At 43.2% G+C, this 19,112-nt stretch overlaps 1 protein-coding gene and 1 pseudogene across 2 annotated transcripts in view; one reads left to right on the plus strand and one right to left on the minus strand.

Moving 5' to 3' along the window:
• Positions 1-19,112, minus strand: part of LOC149447636 (uncharacterized) — a 279,294-nt gene that overhangs the window by 111,305 nt on the left and 148,877 nt on the right. The window lies entirely within an intron of this gene.
• On the plus strand, positions 7,430-14,425 carry LOC149447638 (putative serine/threonine-protein kinase DDB_G0277449; annotated as a pseudogene).

Genomic DNA, 19,112 nt, shown 5'->3' on the forward strand with positions numbered 1-19,112 from the left:
TAAAGAAATTAAAAGTTCCAATAAATCATTGGAACAGAAGATATTTAATACCAAGACCAGAGTAGTGAGAATTGGTCATTTCCAACCAATAGTTGACATCCTCTACAACACCAGTTTGCATAGAGCTAATCTCGCCAAGTTTTAATTTGAACATGTCAAATTTCCTCAGAGGCCCACATTTCAACATTAGCAATCTAAAACCTGGGACAATAAAGACATGCCCACTCCCTACTACCTATTGTGACCTGAACCTGTAGACACAAACAGAAAGGAATCACCTTGATTGGTTAAGTTCAAGTGATGCCTCAATTTGCATTCTAATGAAGGTTTGTGGTTTCCTGGCTTGAATCCTGGCTCAACTTCTCTACAAAAAGACAAAAGATAGTTTGTGGACCTCACATATCTTCTTAGGGTCCTCAAGATCTTTTGGATACCGATTTCTGCACAGAACATCTGATATTGCTATATTCACAATGGCAGCCCACCTAACTTGTGAGAATGAAACAATTGGAGAAGAGCGATACGAAATCCTGGGACATCTTGGCGAGGGTAGTTATGGAGAAGTTGTGATGGCTGTTGACAGGGAACTGGGTAAGTGAATTCTTAAATAATTACAAAAAAATTTCTAATTTGCAGACCATTTGAACATCTAGAACAGATAGCACAAACATTAGCATCTTTACTGATTAAATGACCTTATTAGAGGTAGGGGTTTTGTTGCATAAATTTGGGGAAAAGACCATGATGCACAAAGATCTAATTCAGCACTAACAAAATATAAAAACTGGTTGAACAGTGCAAAATCCCATTCAGGCAGCTGGCATTGTTCCTACAGAAAACAAAAGCCTTTCCACCTGTTATCAATTTCTTGAGTTGGTCCTTTTGCATATCTTTAACAACCTGCCATGAGTAAAACATGAAGGCCACATTTTTTGAACTCCTCCTGAAAGTGCTAGCTACTGGTTGTTATGCCACAGAGCAAGCCTTGATATTTTACAAAAGTACATATTTGCATACAGGTTCAAGGTCAGGGATTCTATAAATTCAATTGGGTAGATTCAATATGGCAGCCAGGTAATTGGCATTTTGAAGAAGAGCTCACCAAAAGCAGGCTTCCTTTTTCTCTCATGACAGATTCATGATGATCACACACAGTTATAGTGGGTCATAGGCAGCTAAGTATGTAACAGATTTGACTATAAACTGATGGTCCACTATGCACAACCTAGACACTTGGCATTTAGATGGGAAGGGACAATAGATCTAGCTGCATGGGCAGCTACATATCTCACTGCTAGCGAGGGCCTAGAGAAGATGGCTACATTTTGAAGAAAAGCATCCAGTCTATGTAAAATGAATGGGCTCAAGTATTGGACATCACCCAGAGTTTTAGATGTCCAAGTCTTATTGTAATCAACTTTTTTTCCCTCCTCTTTAACAGGTAGCCTTGTTGCCCTAAAAAAGGTAAAAAAGGAGCGAACCAGACTAGAAGCCTTTCTTCATGAAGTTTGCATGTCACTCTTTGTTACTGGACACGAGGGCATAATATCTACCCATTCGAGAATTCTGGAAAACTCAGACTGTTATATGATCAGCCAGGAATTGGCACCTGCTGGATCTCTTCACTCCATCATCCAGCCAGGGGTAAGTAAAGCTAATGAAGTAGCTGACACTTTAGCATTTGCTTGCTAATTCTATAGATTAGTCCTAGGGATCCTGGAGATTAATAGAAACTGGTGTTTTGTCATGGATGATACTTTCTATATATTGCATGCATTTATACCAAATATTGTTGGCCTGGTTGGAGAGAACTAAGGAAGGGCTAAAATCCCCAGTCAGCTATTTTCTCTGCACCATCTGGGCAAGATTTTCCTTAATCCAATCAAGAAGTTGGAACAGGAGGTAGTAGGAAGTCTACAACGTTAGGGGAATTCCCCTCTTAAACAGTTGTCCCCATTGGATGATTTCCCCTCATCTCTTGTTCTGTGACAACTGTAAAATTTGCATTCGCCATTAATTTTGTCTTTAAAAGCAGAAAGACAAAAATAGAGATTACATCCCTCCTTCCCCCCTCCCTTCCTAGTGGGCACATAGATAACAATCATGATACAGGTTGTGATCCTTCACCATTCTATATTAAAGGTTAGTCTGGTGTTTAAGCCAGAGGTAAAATTTAAAACCAGTTAGACCTCCCATATTTCCTTCATTGCCCAATTATTGCTGAAGTAGTTGGAGATCGGTTGCACTGATGTTCACATAGAATTCCATCTGCAGATTTAAAAAGTAACCAACGTTGTATTGAATTTGATATTATTGAATATTATTTTTTAGTAAAATAGTGTTATTTTAAAGCCAAATATCATATAATTAATTGTTTTAACTTTTCCAGATGGGAATTCCAGAAAAGCTGGTCAAACGGTGTGCACTACAGCTTACCCAGGCTCTTGAATATATGCACAGCAAAAACCTGGTGCATAGGGACCTAAAGCCGGACAATATTTTACTTATGGACAAGAGATGTCATAATGTGAAATTAAGTGACTTTGGACTGACTCAGTTTGCCGGTACAGTTGTTCCATCAATGGCACCCCTCAACACATTCATGTCCCCGGAACTTTGTGAACTGGAGCACAGGGAGTCAATTGTCGTGGATCCTAGTGTTGACATCTGGGCCCTTGGTATTGTATTGTATGTTCTTCTCACTGGAAACTATCCATGGGAAACAGCTTCAGCTCAAGATCTATGGTTTCAAAGGTTTATTTACTGGCAGAACAACTCTGACCATGTTCCACCACCAAGTGGTTGGGAGAATGTCAGCAGGAGGGCTCAAGATTTATTTCACATACTTCTTGCCCAAGACCCCAGCTGCAGGAACCAAGTCAGAGTTGTTCTAGATTTTCTTCATTTTCCTTGGAACTTTGAAGTTGCCACCCAAGAAACCATGGATCTTGTGGAGCAGAAGGAAGAGGAGGATATTGCAGCAAAGGACAGTGAGGTAGAAGTCATTGTGCTGGAGAGTGAAGAGGAAATAATTATAATAGAAAATCACGGTGACATTGAATACATTGTTATCAATTATTCCGGCTCTTGAATTTGCTGCAGTTAAAATCTCAGCAGTGCTTCTTTTGAAAGAGACCAGCAGTACCTAAGCTCTGAAGTTGAAGTCTAAACGGACCCCAATTATTGTCCTAAAAGGAGGAGAATAGTTGCAGAGCTTCTCTGCCCAGCTCAAACCATCACCGTCATCTCAAAAATATTACTGAAGTGGTGAGATAGAAGGAGCAGGGACAAGCATTTATCTTGTGACTATTTCAAAGGTTTTTCTGAGATGTGGACTTTGCACCGTGATGTCACCGGGCCTCATCACTACCTCTTTGAAAAGCAACTACCTCAACTACAATTCATGTTGCCGTCTCCATGCGTTTGTATCTATAGTGTCAATGCAATCACTGCACCAGGAATAGAATGCAATAAATTCTAAGTACTGGTTATACCTTTTGTATCGTGTAATTCATCTATTTTTGCTCTGCCTCTTATTTCTCCTTCAACACAGATTGAAAAAGTGTTACAAAACCCACAACAGTAAAATCAGTCTGTATATGCAGTAAAGCATGCTTGTTATACTCCCTGTGGAACCTACGGGGTTAATCCTCTGCATTGTGTAAAAATGTAGTTTGATCCTGATTTCTCTGATCCTCTCCTTCTTTCAGTGTCCCCCTCTTAAGACATTGTGCGGAGTCACTCTGCACATGCTCAGTTTGGTATGTATTACTAGGGTTCTTTTTTTTTTCTTAGGAGAGTGCATGTGATTAACAGGGCCAATCAGCACTGTCCAGACAGAGGTCAGGGGTTCTGCATCCTCCTAAAGCAAAATGCAAAACTCCTCCTACAAGCTTTAATCAGTGCTCAGCTGGACACTGATAGAAGTCACAAGACTGCTCTAACTGCTGAAGAGCAGTTTATATTTACTAAAATAATTGGATTTCCATGTTTAGTGTACTGTGGGAGACCGTATATAGTGAATGCAGGGTCTGGGGTTTAGTAACACTTTAACGTTGACAATACATTATTTATGTAAACTGCGCAAATCCCCAATCAACTGAAGTCACAAAGCTGCAAGTATATGAGGATATTGTCTCTTAAAAGACCAATTCAAATGGATACTGTGCTAGGTGAACCCTTAAAACTTTGTGAGCACTATAGAAACCTTTGCACCTCTAAAAAGCGATCAAAAATTGAAAATAAAACACTAAATAATTACATACATATGCCCTATGAAGACCCTCACCCCTCTGAAGGGCGATCAAAATTTGAAAAAAATTAATTGAATAAACTGAGTGCAGTAATCATAAATACGTGTAAGAAACCATTATATGTGGTCAAATTAACCTAAAATGTCATGCATTATCCATGAGCCCTATGAAGACCCTCACACCTCTGAAGAGTGATCGAGGTTGAGGATAGGTCAAATCTCAATGTGAAAAAAAAACTCCTCAAATATACATAAAGGTTAGTAGAAATTTTTCAAAAACAGTAACAAAATGTCCATATAGACTTAAACCATAGTCCATAAGTATGAGAAGAATATGACAATAACATGAATGAACATTTTACAAAGCTGCAGTTTTTTTTAATATGGGCTGGAGCCCCCAGACTGCACCGGCTATTTTCTGGAAAAGGTAACCAGCCCATACCACACCATGCCTGGCCTAGGGTCAAATGGCAACCTACGTGAAGATCCAGCATATTCCAAGTCATTAAAGGGTTACTTCACATTTACCAAAAAAAACATGCCCGTGCAGATAAGGTACATAAATGGCCCACATCTATAGCAAGGGTATTATTTCACTTTAGTCAGAGCTGAACACTTTGTTTTTATCTACATAGCTAGTTTTTTTGGTAAAGGTGAACTAGGCCTTTATCCTCACTGGGAAGGTTATACATCGAACCAGCATGTAGAACACAAGTCACCGCAAATATAAGCAATACAGTGAAAGTGTAACTGACCGCCATAACGTCTCCTAAATCTACGTATGAAGACTGAACAAAGACCCCCACTTAACCAAAGGTCCTCTAAACCACAACCTGGGTCGCAGGATACTCGCACCGGCCTTTATCCCCTCAGCTTCTTTTTACTGCATACAATGCAGGGCCACTGAGTAGATTCTCTACTTCCTTCATAACATGCACTGTGAGGGGTCATCATATACTAGAAAAGACTGTAAACCTTGGGGCTCAATCACATAGGCGCTCGTCAAGTAACATCTGTTTACTTTATGTACTAGTTCTGAGCTGTTTGCTGTATGGACTCACCAGCACAGCCAAGTTTGAAAGGTGAACGCACCCGGACGCACAGGAGCTGCACCTGGCCCTTCATACCTGTCAAACTGCGCAAGTCCATACAGCCAATGTGTGGCCATTCACTTTGTATGGGGTGCCTGCACACAGCGCAGCACTGGGGCAGGAAACCTAAGAAATGCCTCTTCTTGCTGTATGGAGCTGAGTGCCCATGTGAATGAGCCCTTAAAGTAAATCTAAGACAAAACTTTCTTTTTTCACTTTAGATAGAGTAAGGGAAGGTTAGAACACCTGTCAGGTTGTTTTTCTGCCATTTGTGTCCCATAGGGAGATTTCCCTTCACTTCCTGTCCCATAGCCAATACCCGAAGTGAGAGAAACTCTCTCAAAGTGATGAAAAAATGGGGTGTCACTAGAACTAGTGCCCCGATAGGGTCACTGTACTTTACACCCCTGTACCCATATAGTTCTGCCCCCACACCCTGATCTGTGAGTCCCACAGGTCACTGTACTATACCCCATGTATCCCCAGAGCTCTCCCCTCACACCCCAATCCCTGAACCCTGACAGGTCACTGTGCTGTTCACACCTGTGTACCCCCACAGGTCTCCTTTCACAACCCCATTCCTGGGCCCTGACAAGCCACTGTACTGTAATCCCCCCAAGCCCCCCTATCCAGAGATCTCAGGCATCTCCTGTTGCTTGGTTACATAGATAAAAAAAGGACAGGCTGATTACATAACAGGACATTACACAGACATCTGGATGGTCTGGGGCAGGCATGTCGCACTCAGATAAAACACTGGCCCCCACAAAGACAATATCTTCAAGGGGGTCACACCGGGAGAACTACAAAAAAAAGGGAAATACGCCGGTTTTGTGGTGAGAATATTGCTGCATATTCCGTGCTCTAAATTGTGGAATGGTATAAGACAAGTTCTATGTGGTGTTGCACCAGCTGCGCCAAATCACATGACAAGTGCTATACTTCAGTGACCGTTCCCGTGCGCCAACATAAGCATGCTTGGATCTGGCGCCCCAACACCCCCACAAGAGCAAGTAATAAAATGGCAGGAATCACTTTTATGATGTTGTCACAGCAAGCGCTAATTAAATAGGCATACAGAATTTGGTTGACTTGGCACATGGAAAATGTGCCAACATTTCCACTAAAAATGATGTATTTCCTTCCATCTGTTAATTGGTCAATATCTCAGAATTGTGACATACTGGGGGGGGGGGGGGATTAATTAGTCTTCACTGGAGCACAGCCAATTAGCCTTTACATTTCCATTTTCTAACCTGTGTGGGGAAAAATAAAAGCTGCAAGCTGATTGGTTGCTGTGGGCAATGATAAGAGTTGGGATGAAACATTTTCTATGAATCTCTCTTTATGGAAATCATGAGAGAGAGTCCATTTCTCTAATGGGGATACAGCCAGCAATACAAATATGACAGTGGATCTAACCCCTCACCCCTCACCACTGACAGTTGGCATTCTTGTAAACAACCCCTGACCTGAGGCTGCCCAAAATAGATCTCATGGTCTATGAATACAAGTCCTGTGTCCTGTACTGTATGATCCAGAGAAAAAGGTTTGTCTTTGGTTACATGTTACACACATGTTACACACACCAAACATCGGGGCTGAGTTTGGCTCTAACCAGGCACACTGATCCCCAATGGTGCTCACTGATACTGATAGCACAGACATTACAAATGAGCCCATATTCAAAAAACAAACCTAGCTTGTTGATGTATTTCAGTGTGTTACAAGCAGCACTATTGACACCTGCCTACATCATTGGAAAGGACCCCAAAAGCAGGCTTCTTTAAGCTTTACCTGTGTATTAGGTGCAACACAGATTTCTCTTTGTGTTGGATTTCATATATCCAGGACAGAATACTGAGCTCTGTGATTGTCACTCTGCTAAAAAAAAATTGGAGCCTCGCTGTGGAAAACGGCAGTTGGCAGAAAAATCATTTGAATTTTGTTTCCGGTTGGTATCCTAGCAACCACGGAAACTCAGTCCACAGGCAGCGCAGCCACAGACAGTCAGTGTGCTTCTGCTAGCGATAGTGAACACACTCCTTTTTTTGTGCTCTGTGAGATCTCATTATAACGTGTTATAATGAAGTGGACCAGGCCAAAACTACGTTTCCGATATCATCCATATAAGAACAGACAGGAGGTCACCTGGAATACCATCATAGGGAGACCTTTTGTAGATGATTTGGATAAGCCCACTTTATCACATAGTGGGTTGAAGGTGGAGACACCTCAGCAATTCCCCAAAAATCGGGAAAGCAAACATGGGAACTCTGATGGGAGGAAGAATTCTGGAGAGGGAAAGAGTTCCAAAGAGGAGAGTGCCATGAACAGAGGAAAGAAGCGCAGATCCAACCAATCTGCTGAGGAAGAAAGACCAGCAAAACAGGGACGATGTGGTCATGCACCGAGTTGGGCCAAAACACCATGTGCTGTCATATTGCCCAAGAGGAATAACAAGAGGCCAGCATCAGATCCAATTTTCTCTGCACCTCCAAATAAGAAAAGGAAGATCGCTGCTGATGAGACAAGCAAGAATGATCAACAGCTCGTCGAGGTAGTCAGCGATAGATTTCACCAGGTTGTCAGCGATATAGTCGGCGAGGTAGTCAGCGAGAGAGTCGCTGAAGTTGTCAGCAAGTCAGCCAACGAGGCCGTCGTTGGGGTTGTCAGCGAGCTAGTCGATGAGGCTGTTAGCAAGCCCGTCGATGAGGCTGTCAGACAACCAGTCAACCGGGCAGCCGGTGAGAATGACAACAAGGTAGTCAGGGATGTGCCTGGCACCAAATTAGAAATGCATCCGCCAGCCGACTTTAATCTTGACAGCTTTATCTTTCATAAAATACTTGGTCAAGGTAGTTACGGAAAGGTAAGTAATCAAAGATTTATGAACAGAGGGTTTAATGCACTGCCAGTTAGTGGTTATTATTATTGCCAGTCGGCAAATAGTAGGTCGTAGGTGGAGGTCACACCACTCTATTCCTTACCACTTCCCATTTACACTACACACACTGAGCTGTGCTGCTCAATGCCAAGCTGAAATCCATGCTTTCCCCATAGGACCAGTTTACACCAGTGTGATACATTAGTTGGCGCTCGGTTACACTGGAATAGAATGCATGTAAATGCAATGTGCTTTAAGAAAGCTACAATACTGGTATTTTACACCACTCATGAAAAAATAGCATGCCAACGCACATCATCTCCAGTGCGTTTACTGTGTTACATGGATGCAACGCGAGCAGAGTGAATCCAGGCTTACACACTAAGTCATGTTTAGTGGTGTACTGTCTGTCGGGGGTGTAATACACAAAAAGATGCAAGACAGAATTACAAATACTTTGGTATATAAGGAAATAAGCTGACGTACATTTAAACTGTATATAGCAGATTGCATAACGTTTGGCTGCACAGCTTCATAGCCTTTAGCCCCAATTTATGAACGCTGAATACAGACTTCAGAGTGAGCGCTGGCTGTGATTTGCTAAAAGCCTACTGCGGCTTGCTAAAAGCCTATTGAAAGCTATCCCCAATCCCTAACAGTCTAGAAGTTACTGACTAACAGTCAAAACCACTGAAAACTTGCACAAAATCCTGCTGACTCCCCGTTCTATAAACTATTTTCAAACTAAGACTAACAATCGTAGCCAGGCTGGGGGGGTTGCTGCTGGACCCAGAGGTAACCTTTTCAGAACCCGGAGCTGAATTGCTTCTAATCATTTGTGTCCTGTGTTTTTTAGGTCGCCCTGGCATCCCATCCTGCCACCAACAAGAAACTGGCAGTCAAGGTGGTACAGAAGAGGAAATTACTGCAAGAAGAACCGAAAAGTGTCCTCGTAGAGAGACAGATACTGGAAAAAGTTGGACGGAGTTCCTTTTGTACACACGCCTATGGAACCTTCCAAACAGAAGTAAGTTTCACATTCCTATCAATCACTCACTCATCAAATCACATCCATGTTATCCATTTGGACTCCAAGTCCAGCACAGACCTAGAAATAAATCCCAAAACCAGAAAAAAAGGAGGGATGGTCCAGCTTCAAAGAGGCTAAGACATGAGAGAGTTATGGTGGCTGCCAATGCAGAATTTGGGGAATTCTGGTTCTCCCCAGCCGTCCTGCTCTTACTTTGGCTTTGCTGTCGGAGTCACTGACTTGGATCAGGTATAGTCCTTGAACTCCTCTCATGATAGAGTCACTTCAATAGAACCTGTCACAACATGTTTGCATGTTAATGGCTTCTATATATTGCTTACCCACAGAGGAATGACGTTCACCATACATTGAAAGTTCCTGCCAAGCATCGCGTTAACTTAGTCTTAAAGTGGATGGAAAGCCAACACTGAACATTTCTTGTTTGTTCACACTTGGTCTATTAAATAGATCAAGCAGAGCGTGTTGTTATATCTGTTTAATAAGTGCAGAAAAACACTTGTGATCCTGTCAGAATTCCAGCGCTGTCCTGAGTCATCCTAAGCAGTCTTATCAGCCCCGCTCACTTCTCCTCTGTGAACTACAACACAGCTCCCCGTATGTTATAGAGATGAGGATGGGGAGAGGTGTTCTTAAGGATGGGGAGAGGCATACTTATTGTCCTAGGATGACAATACGGCACCTCCATAGACATAGAGAATAGTAAGTGAGCGTAGTCACCCTAGGACAAGAAGTAGATTAGTGGTAGGATTACAAGGGGAAAATAAAGGAAGACATGCTGAAAAGAAGAACACTAGTACAGCCTCCATAGCTGAGCACTGGTGTAAGCTGAAATAGATGACATTTTTATTCTTGAGTTTGAAGATGCGTTAAACTCCTGAACCGTCTACCATGTCCAGACATCCCTATATTTCTGCATTTCCACCAAAACACAAACTTCACATCCACTTGACCTTTTGGAACCGACTTATTTTTCTCTTTCTTTTACAGGAAAATCTCTTCTTTGTTATGGAATACATGAGAGGAGGAGAACTACGCGACCTGATCAAGTCTTCTGCTCCATTACCAACTAACACCATAAGGTAAGACTTACAAAGATTCCGTCTAAGGCTGCATTCATACCCGCACCATTCAACCTTTTTATTTTGGGCTTTTTTTGCACATTAGTCGTGCAACAGCATAGGGCAGCCTATTCACTTACGTGAGCTGCCTTATGCGTGACAAAATGCACCAAAGTAGCTCATGTACTTTTCTTTGTCCGCGAGCCTCACACTTTTGCAATGTACATTTTGGTGCGTTTGGCCACACAACTGCTACCCGCATTTGAAGTGCCATTAAGAATTAATGGCACCACAAGTGTGATTTGCATCTTAGCACATTTTTCATGCATTTCCCAGAACACCAAGGTGTTAATATGGCCTAAGAGAAGGGTGAGGGTTAACAGTCATGATGAAGGATTTGCATATAGTAATTACACAATGAATCTTAAAGGAGAAGTACAGACAAAGCTCCTTGACCCGTTTTCAGCTGACAGCGGGCTGAAGCCTGCTGTCGGCTGATGTCACTCAGCCGGTCCAGGCTGGGGAAAGATCCCGACTTTAAAATAAGGATCTGCCCCAAAATCTGGAGCGGCACCCAGCTCAACGATCCGTTGAGAGCCTGAGCCAGTTGCTCCCTCCACTCCACATCCCAGTGCTCCATTAAGTTGGCGGGGTGGGGAAGAGCAGAAACGCTGACTGACAGTCACCGCTCTCTGTTCGGAGTGAGCGATGACTGAGTGAGAACTCCGCAATCAGCTGTCAAGTGATTGTTGAGTGCTCGCCCTTAAAACCGGCCACAGACAGATGCTGCATCGGACTGATGCTGCATGCACCTAGATAAGTATGATTTAACAAAAAAATGAATTCCTATATTGCTCTCTTCATTTAAACTAAAAGATCACCCACACCGACCCACCTCAGTAAGCCTTTATCAGGAAAGAACCTTCACTGCCCCCCATACACATACTCATCTTCCGTTTACCCCCTAGCCTAGCCTTTTTCAGCCGTCAGCAAAGTACTCTGTAATGCAGTTTGTAGACATCAATCTCACATAATCACACACTCCTTCAATCAGATGCAACTAATCCCTACAAGATTCTAAAGCATGCTAACTGTATAGCATAGGGAGCTATTTGTCCAAGATGATTAATGATCAGTTGCTACTCCTAGTGACTGGTCACCAGCAAATTTAGTAGCACCATTGATCTGCTAACACTCTCCTGCATAGCACGAGCCTAATGTGATATCTGCCAAACACCGGTTATATCCTCTAGTTTATCTTGGCGTGCAAGGCTGTATCTTCAATCCCACACAAGCAATGTTCCAACCCCACAGGTCTTAGCCAATGGTTGTCAGCTACCACAGATCAGGTGACTATGATCCAATCCCTGGTTAAGAACCAAAGTAACCCAAGAAAAGAGCGGGGCCTGTCATTATCACAGTAATACATTGCTGCTTATGACATGCAAGGCTTGGAAGAAATCACCTCTTAATCATTTGTTTACTTATGCTGTGAGACGTGCAATAATCGTAGACCTTTTCTCCTTTTTTACAGATTTATTGCTGCAGAACTTCTCTGCGCGCTACAATATCTGCACCGCCAAGGAATAATGCACAGGTAAGTGTCTCCACCATGATCTTCCATATCTTCTAATCTTCAGTAAAGTACAACACCACCCAATACTGCTACTTTAGTTGTGGATGGGTGTACAAGGGTTGAATTGCCCATGGCCAGTTCTGTCCCCTGCTGCTGAAGCTTTTGTGACTCTAAGGGCTCGTTCACACTCGACTCTTTTTACCAACGCTTGCCAAACGCCCCTATAGCGTTTGGCAAGCATTGGTCCGGCGTTTGCGGAGCATCTTTTAACGCTCCGCAAACGCCGCATGCGCGGTTTAGCGGAGGTTGCTAAGCTTTGCCGAGCGTTACAAACGCCTATAATGAAGTTTGAATGGTGTTACCGCTCCGCAAACGCCCCGCAACCGTGTCGCCACCGCACCGCAAACGCCGGCCGGGCGTTTGCGGAGCGGCACCGTAGACTAGAATAGGAGGCTTCAACGACTCCTGACTCGACCAGGGGCGTCCGTTTTGCCGCGACGCTAACGCTCCCGTTAGAACAGCACCATGTGCTGCAATGTGCAGAATTGTCCGAGGCCTCTCTGCCGCCTGCACACAACGCTAGTGTGAACGTAGCCTAAGTAAGGGAGTCTCACTTCCCCATATTACATACATTTGCAATTGTAGATGTCCTGTTCTAACACTGTGCCATGTCCCATTCAGCAGCTGAGCAAAACCAGCCACAGGTGCAAAATTTGCTCTGGGTCCCATCAATCCCCGTAAACCAGCAGAAGAAACAATATTGAGGTGCACTCCGTCAATCTGAAATGAGTCTATGGCTTTATTAAAGACACGTGGATAGAAACACTCCCCAGGCTGCCTAATTCTAACACTTATCACCCTCTAGTGGGACGTAATCATGCCCCCACTAGAAGGGCAAAAGGTGACGCAGGAAGAAAGCCTGCGGAGTGTTTCTGCTCCCTTCTTTTCAATAAAGATGTGGAAGCATTGCAGAATGACCAACTGTGATTTGATATGGTTTCTTACACTGCAGTAAGCTGACAGCCAAGGTCATGAGGTTCTTCTTACCATTCGTAAAGCAGTGCAGAAAGTTAGAAGGGGATCTAACCCGCTGGCACCCCTTGAAAGCTGAACTATTAGTATTGGTTGAATTACGGTTTTAAACATTTGATCTGTAAATCTAACTCTCTCCTTTTTTTTTTTTTTTTACAGAGACTTGAAACCAGAGAATATACTGCTCGACAGCTCCGGCCATGTCAAAATTGCAGACTTTGGCCTTTCAGAAGCCGACGTGTTTGGATCCGACAAAGTATTTACTTGTGCCGGTACTCCAATCTATATGGCCCCAGAAGTAAGTATAACACCACCCTTGTTTTTCCCCTCTACTGCTCCCATCTTTATCTTATAATATCTATGAACCTAACAAGAATTTTGGAGATGAAAGAAGCAGAGCCACAATGATGGTGACTCAAAAAACCTAAAAAACAACAGGAGGCCCACTGTGACCTGTCATTCCCACCAACCATTGTTAACTATTATTACTGCTCTGTGCAGCTCATCGTGTGCTTTATGTTATAGTTAATCTTACTCTCTGTTTTATCAGGTTCTACAAGGAAAACCCTGTGATGCTATGTCTGACTATTGGTCACTGGGTGTCATCTTATTCGAAATGGCCACAGGAGCACATCCAGGTGAAGCCAGATTCAGGAGACACTTCTATCCGAGGGACATGGATCCTGAACTTCAAGATGTCATTGAAAGAGTAAGTATACTCTACAATTAGAATTATGCAAAAGCTATAGATCCTTAGTGTAGTGTTCTTTATGAGAGAAGCTTGCAAAACGTTCTCTAGTATCCAGTACATCACCAGGTGTAAGAAAGCACACAGGGGGCATCCGACTTCTGGAAGTGTTATATACACACGGTATAGCAAGATATTCACCACACAGGGAGTCAGAATAATAGAGGAACTATCCATGAGCTTTTGGATGAACTCATTCACTGGTTCAGAAATGTTCACTTTGATCCTTCCAACAGACATATATATATCTTCACTGAAAACTACACCAAGGAATTAAAATATGACATTCTGAGGTGTTTTTTTTCTATTTTTAAGAAATAGCCGACACTAAACTGGCTGATTGATCAGTTTCTGTTAGTGACAATCTACCGTATGCTAAATTTCATTTCTTTTTCTTTATAGCTTCTTGAAATAAATCCGAGCGATCGCCGGCAGGCAGTGAAACAACTGCGAAAACATCCCTTCTTCAGTACCATTTACTGGAAGAAGCTGGAGAAAGGAAAGGCCACCTCACCATTGAAGATGCCAGAAGAAAGTCTGCGCTCACAAATCGACACAAATCAGCAAATTGATGTGAAGGAACTGATTCCCTACACAGGAAATACAGAAAATAAAATTGCAGAAGAGCAACAGAGATTGTTCGATGGCTTCAGCTTCAAAAGCACAAAATGGAGAAGGATGGTGGAGAGGAAATGAAAGAATGAGGGCTCATTCGCACCATCTGCATTGAGCCACGTTCTTTTGGACAGATCACCACAAGGTTAGACCATACTTCTCTTGTGGGTCACAGGAATGACCTAACTTTTGCTTTCCTGGGGCAAAGAGTCAGCTTATAGCAGGCTATTACAGTGTATAGCAGGCAGATCACCACCTTTGTGCATCATTCATCATGATTGACATGGATCGACAGTGCTGGACAACATGAATGAAACTGAATTCACATCAAGATAAAAAAACTGCCGGAAGATCAGAGGACAGTTGGTTTACCACGGATCAACACCTTTATGCGTCATTCATCATGAGTGGATCAACATTCCTAGATGATAGGAATGACGTTGGATTTATACAATGGAACATAACCTCATCCATTCTGGGTGAGAGGATTAGAAGGAGCAGTGGTTTGCCATGTCGGCAGATCACCACCTATGTGCATCATTCATCGTGATTGATATGGATCAACATTGCTAGACGACATGAATGACGTTGATTATTACAATGGAACATAACCTCATCCTTTTTGGGTGAGAGGATTAGAAAGAGCACTGGTTTGCCATGTCGGCAGATCACCGCCTATGTGCATCATTCATCGTGATTGATATGGATCAACATTGCTAGACAACATGAATGACGTTGGGTTTATACAATGGAACATAACCTCATCCTTTTTGGGTGAGAGGATTAGAAGGAGCAGTGGTTTGCCATGTCGGCAGATCACCGCCTATGTGCGTCATTCATCGTGATTGATATGGATGAACATTGCCGGACGACATGAATTACATTGGATTTAAACAATGGAACACAACCTCATCCTTTTTGGGTGAGAGGATTAGAAGGAGCAGTGGTTTGCCATGTCGGCAGATCACCACCTATGTGCATCATTCATCGTGATTGATATGGATCAACATTGCTAGACGACATGAATGACGTTGATTATTACAATGGAACATAACCTCATCCTTTTTGGGTGAGAGGATTAGAAAGAGCACTGGTTTGCCATGTCGGCAGATCACCGCCTATGTGCATCATTCATCGTGATTGATATGGATCAACATTGCTAGACAACATGAATGACGTTGGGTTTATACAATGGAACATAACCTCATCCGTTTTGGGTGAGATTAGAAGGAGCAGTGGTTTGTCATGTCGGCAGATCACCGCCTATGTGCATCATTCATCGTGACTGATATAGATCAACATTGCTAGACGACATGAATGATGTTGGATTTATACAATGGAACATAACCTCATCCTTTTTGGGTGAGATTAGAAGGAGCAGTGGTTTGCCATGTCGGCAGATCACCGCCTATGTGCGTCATTGATCGTGACTGATATGGATCAACATTGCTGGACAACATGAATGACGTTGATTATTACAATGGAACATAACCTCATCCTTTTTGGGTGAGAGGATTAGAAGGAGCAGTGGTTTGCCATGTCGGCAGATCACCACCTATGTGCGTCATTCATCGTGATTGATATGGATCAACATTGCTAGACGACATGAATGACGTTGGATTTATACAATGGAACATAACCTCATCCTTTTTGGGTGAGAGGATTAGAAAGAGCAGTGGTTTGCCATGTCGGCAGATCACCGCCTATGTGCGTCATTCATCGTGATTGATATGGATCAACATTGCTAGACGACATGAATGACGTTGGATTTATACAATGGAACATAACCTCATCCGTTTTGGGTGAGATTAGAAGGAGCAGTGGTTTGCCATTCCGGCAGATCACCGCCTATGTGCGTCATTCATCGTGACTGATATGAATCAAAATTGCCGGACGACATGAATGACATTGTATTAATACAATGGAACATAACCTCATCCTTTTTGGGTGAGAGGATTAAAAGGAGCAGTGGTTTGCCATGTCGGCAGATCACCACCTATGTGAATCATTCATCGTGATTGACATGGATCAAAGAAAAAAGATTAACAGTAAGAATATTGTTCTTACTTGGGTGATAAGTGAGAAGACTATCAAGTTTTTAGATTTGGAGATTATGCAGGAACAGGATCCTCTACTAACAAAAACATTCTTCAAGACGGTAGATCGCAATGGTTATATACCCCTGAACAATTGTCATCACACCTCCTGGCTTATGAATGTCCCTAAAGGACAATTTGTCAGAATAAGGAGAAATTGTACTAGAAAGGAGGATTATCGGGATCAAGCAAAGATGACTTATACAATGGAACATAACCCCATCCCTTTTCAACGAGAGGATTGGAAGGAGCAGTGGTTTGCCATGTAGGCAGATCACCACTTATGTAATATTCATCGGGAATGACATGACACATTGCTGGACGACATGAATGACGGGCTATATACTGTAGATCAGTGGTGGGACACCTTTTTTTTCAACTGAGCCAAATCTCGCCAAAACCACGATTGAAATTTATTTTGAGAGCCACATTTTTAAAACTGAAAATACATCTCCCATATAGTAATTCATCCCCCATAGTAATTCATCCCCCATATAGTAATTCATCCCCCATATAGTAATTCATCCCCCATATAGTAATTCATCCCCCCCATAGTAATTCATCCCCCATATAGTAATTCATCCCCCATATAGTAATTCATCCCCCATATAGTAATTCATCCTCCATATAGTAATTCATCCCCCATATAGTAATTCATCCCCCCCATAGTAATTCATCCCCCATATAGTAATTCATCCCCCATATAGTAATTCATCCCCCATATAGTAATTAATCCCCCATATAGTAAGTCCCCCATAGTAATTCATTCCCCATATAGTAATTCATCCCCCATATAGTAAGTCCCCCATATAGTAATTCATTCCCCATATAGTAAGTCCCCCATATAGTAAGTCCCCCATATAGTAATTCATTCCCCATATAGTAAGTCCCCCATATAGTAATTCATTCCCCATATAGTAAGTCCCCCATATAGTAAGTCCCCCATATAGTAATTCATCCCCCATATAGTAAGTCCCCCATATAGTAAGTCCCCCATATAGTAATTCATTCCCCATATAGTAAGTCCCCCATATAGTAAGTCCCCCATATAGTAATTCATCCCCCATATAGTAAGTCCCCCATATAGTAAGTCCCCCATATAGTAATTCATCCCCCATATAGTAAGTCCCCCATATAGTAATTCATTCCCCATATAGTAATTCATTCCCCATATAGTAAGTCCCCCATATAGTAATTCATCCCCCATATAGTAAGTCCCCCATATAGTAAGTCCCCCATATAGTAAGTCCCCCATATAGTAATTCATTCCCCATATAGTAAGTCCCCCATATAGTAAGTCCCCCATATAGTAATTCATTCCCCATATAGTAAGTCCTCCATATAGTAATTCATTCCCCATATAGCAAGTCCTCCATATAGTAATTCATTCCCCATATAGTAAGTCCTCCATATAGTAATTCATTCCCCATATAGTAAGTCCCCCCTGTGTCAATTCACTTACCTTTGCTCCGCGCGTTCCTCTCGTATTCCCGCGCTGTTCTGGTCTTCAGGGAGGACTGTGAGAGGAGAAGAGTTCGTCGCGCTGCCCCGCCTACATCCTGGCTGCCCCGCCTACATCCTGACAGCTGCAGAGTCCTGACGCCCGAGAGGAGGGAGGGGGGCGGCCATCCGAGAGGAGGGGAGGGGAGAGGAGGAGAGGAGGAGAGGAGGGGGGGGGGCGGCCGGCCGCCCGCCCGCCCGAGAGGAGGGAGGGGAGCGGGCGCCCGGCACACAGGAGAGCCGCATTTAAGTTTGTAAAGAGCCGCATGTGGCCTATTGGAGGTACGTGCTCTGCTCCAGAGGGGGAAGAGACCTTGATATTAAGAGGCCCCATTTTTTCTGGAACCGCAACGTCAAGGCTTTTAGTGACAAGTCTAAGTCAAGTTTTTCTCTACGAAGAAGATGTAATAGATCTTGCTTGACCTCAGGAACTGAAGGCGGAGCGGAGGATAGCCATTTTCTGAGAATGATCCGTCGCGCAATCATGAAGCAGGTGGCTAGCCAAGCCTTATTGCGTTGTATAGCTAGTAATTGAGGTCTGGACTGCTCCAGGCGTGTAGAGGGGAAATTGCCAAATATGAGCAGAAAGGGACCTTGTGTCGGGCAATAACCCGTGACAGAAGCAGCGAATGTCTCCAGTTGTTTCTAAAATTCCAAGATGAATGGACAATACCACAACTTGTCTAGCAATGTGGGTCGTGGAGATTTGTACAGGGGGCAGCTATTTTGAATCTGGAGAGGTGGAGATGGTAGAGGAGGAATACAGGGACTTAGACAGGCATAGATTCAGTGGTTTATAAATGTTCGAGATCTTAAATGTTTTCCGCTTCAGCAATATATCCACCATAGACGTTTGGAATCTTCTTGGTCTATTCCGGCATGTGCTTGAGATATGATCTATGCCTTGCTGAACCATTAAGAAGTGATGGGGCGGGAGTTGGTAGCACTCACTAATACGAGAGAAGGGGAGGGCAGAGCCTGAGATAGTGTCAAATAACTGCGCAAAAAGCTTCAAACCTTGTTGAGCCCAAGTAGCATAGGCGGCATGAAATTGAGGCAAGGGGAAGGATGGGTTACCATGGATCGGTAGATAACAGGAAGTCCAAGGGGACAAACCCAGCCTGAGTCTCACTTCCTTCCAGGCTACGGCTGCTCAGCCCATACAGTGCATTGGCAGGATGGCGAGCTGCTTGCACAGTCAGCGAT

Source organism: Staurois parvus, unplaced genomic scaffold, assembly GCF_062004578.1.
Source record: "Staurois parvus isolate SC_StPar_1 unplaced genomic scaffold, SC_StPar_1.0 ptg000678l, whole genome shotgun sequence".
Lineage (NCBI taxonomy): Eukaryota > Metazoa > Chordata > Amphibia > Anura > Ranidae > Staurois > Staurois parvus.